This window comes from Alosa pseudoharengus, unplaced genomic scaffold (assembly GCF_046254945.1).
Source record: "Alosa pseudoharengus isolate Yale_2024_CS ecotype anadromous, Long Island Sound unplaced genomic scaffold, YU_APseudo_1.1 YU_APseudo_1.1_scf_15, whole genome shotgun sequence".
NCBI lineage: Eukaryota > Metazoa > Chordata > Actinopteri > Clupeiformes > Clupeidae > Alosa > Alosa pseudoharengus.
Window position 1 is genome coordinate 39,732,426 of NW_027468620.1, and position 2,753 is coordinate 39,735,178.

The following is a 2,753-nucleotide window of genomic DNA, read 5'->3' on the forward strand; positions in this document are numbered from 1 at the left end:
ATAGCCTAGGCTATGTAGGCTAAAGAGTCACATTGTGGGGAGTTTATTGTTTCGTTTTGGCAAGTAGCCGTGTAATAAGCGGGATAATGTATAGAACGCCGGTCATTATGGGAAAATAAGTCCCTTCAGGGCGGAACTAGACCCCTCCGCTGCGCGTCGGGTCCGGTTCGCCCTGTCGGGACTTATAGGCGGTGGGCCGAAGCCGCATATCTGTTCAATTTTGAAAAACGAGAGATGGACTACTTGTTTTTTTACTATTCAGTAGGATACATTTATTTTAAGCGATATGCCACTTGTTGCCACTGACGTTCGTGACGCAGAAACTTGAAATATTAGTTTTATTAAGTCTTAGTGGTTCAGGCGAACGCTGTGGTCGCCCATGTCAATCTACCAATAGCATAGTACGATACTGACATACGAATATGACAAGCCTATCAGATTTGGCTATACGAATCAGCTGTTGGACAACAACATACAAACTTTTTTAGCAGCCGTCCGACATGGCTACCTGAGCATGGACATCGCCAAAGAGGATTGGTTTTGTGGGGTAAGTATCTTTGATAGGTCCTATATTATATATTTATCCCATGTTGGTTTCGTAGACAGCGATGGTCAAATGTGTTTTGTCAATGTAACGGCAATCTTGGTTAATTAAGGTTTGCCTTCTTGGTAGGCTTATGCTTGTTGCTAGCTTGTCGAGCTAAAACTGTCTTTAGGTACATTGATTTTGAACTCCTCCGTGTACAAGACGTCTGCGATTACTTTAAAATGCAGTTGTTGTTAACACAGAACGATCCATTTTGTTACAGTGTCTGTTAACTTCCTTAAAATTGGCAGGCTGTATTGACAAGATGGCTATTTACTTGCCACATGCGGTAGGCTATATGTGCGGTATAGAACTTTTGACGTAAGTGACTGTTACAAATCAAGTAGCAGTGCTAAACCTTATGTCAGTGTTGCATGCATGAAAAGAAACAAATTTGACTTGCTTCGGAATGTCGCAATACATCATACTTTCATAAAATCATGCAACATACTCTACCGTGTCTGTGGACATTGTTATTTGCAAAGCAAATAGAATAAAAGTGCTTTAGTGTTGCTTTAAAATGTCCCCTAATATGAGATTTGCCACTAATTGCCATTTATTTTCTCATTTACAGGGCAAGTTGAATTCAACATTGACGTTAACACAAACATTCATTTTAATGTTTTATCTTTGATAGCAAACTTTGGTTACATTTTCTTTCAATAAATCTCTCCACTTTTGGGCTCTAGTCTTTGTATCTTGGTTTTATTTGTGAAATGGCAGTAGCAGTCTCTGTGGTAGCCACTGTTGTCTGGAATAGCAGTTGATTCCTGGCTGTTCAAATTAAATCTCTGCACTGCCTCTTCTGCAACAACACTCTTTACAGGCAAGGTCTTTCCAGAGAAACACTGAATGAATTTATCCCAATTTAAAGCTGTAAATGGGCTTATTGATATTTGGTATTATTGGCTTATTATCAACTTCCACTACAGGCATGCAGCTGTTCATGGTTGTAGATGATGTAGGTACCATGTGCCTAAAGAGCCTACTACCTGACTTTTTCATGACGTGATGGATGTATAAAACTTGCACGAAATACAAATTCCAAAATGTATGGAAAACGTTTATTAGTGTTAGTTCAAAGAAACAGAACAACCATCATACATTATGCTGTAAACGTTACTTCTACACCCATACTTGTTTAATTTAGCCTACAGCCTTTTTTTCCATCAAGTTGAGTAAAGAGTTCAAAAGCCTAAAAATTACCCAAATATTCCACATTTCACGTTGGACACAGGTGTTTGTTTACAGTGTTGCATTATATTAAGGTACAAAAAAACTCTTTGGTGTTGCTTTAAGAAACTAGTTTGTAGAGTACTTGCGTCTGTTCCAAGACCTAGGAGTTAGCTTCACCCCCATCTTCAGACCTTTGTTAAACACTGACGGGCTTCACCTGTATGAACAGGAAGACTGTAAATAACTGAACATTGCAAGGGCCAAACTTTTTAAGGCAGGAAAATGTTCAGAGAGGGACTTACCTCCAAATAAAGACTGCTTGCACAAACATATTCAGCGGGCAAGTGATCAGGTTGCAGTACACCGCCGAAGCCATGGGTGTAAGTTGGCTGGAGATGGCTACGAAGTGTAGTGGATGTCACTGCCACCAGGTCCAGAGGCTGTACTGGCACTTACAAAAAAAATGTACTAAGGGTAGATGTACATGCAAAAGATCTGCCATGTACAGACCTATGCCAGTGCTCAATGTGTGAGAACAGGTAAAGCAATGACTAGAGTGGCATTCTCCTGAATGATGTTCACCTCTTGAACTATCAGCTCTGTTTATTTGGTTATCAAATATTTGTTAATTAAATGTTTTAATTAAATCTTTTTTACAATGTCTCTTCATGCATGCAACACTGACAAAGTTAAGCACTGCTACTTAATTTGTAAGACTGTCACTTACGTCAAAAGTTCTATACTGCACATAGCCTACCGTATGTGCCAATTATATAGCCATCTTGTCAATACAGCCTGCCAATTTTAAGGAAGTTAACAGGCACTGTAACAAAATAGATCGTTCCGTGTTAACAACAACTGCATTTTAAGGTAATCGCAGACGTTTTGTACACGTTTTGTTCAAAATCAATGTACCTAGACAGTTTTAGCTCGACAAGCTAGCAACAAGCATTAGCCTACCAAGAACGCAAACCTAAATTAACTAAGATTG

At 39.2% G+C, this 2,753-nt stretch overlaps 1 long non-coding RNA gene across 1 annotated transcript; it reads left to right on the forward strand.

The window, feature by feature from the left end:
* The first annotated feature begins 204 nt into the window (after positions 1–204).
* LOC143124697 (uncharacterized) lies at positions 205–1,274 on the forward strand. Its single transcript, XR_012987067.1, has 2 exons — positions 205–547; positions 1,161–1,274. It is a non-coding gene; the product is annotated as an uncharacterized LOC143124697 (long non-coding RNA).
* The last annotated feature ends 1,479 nt before the right edge of the window (positions 1,275–2,753 follow it).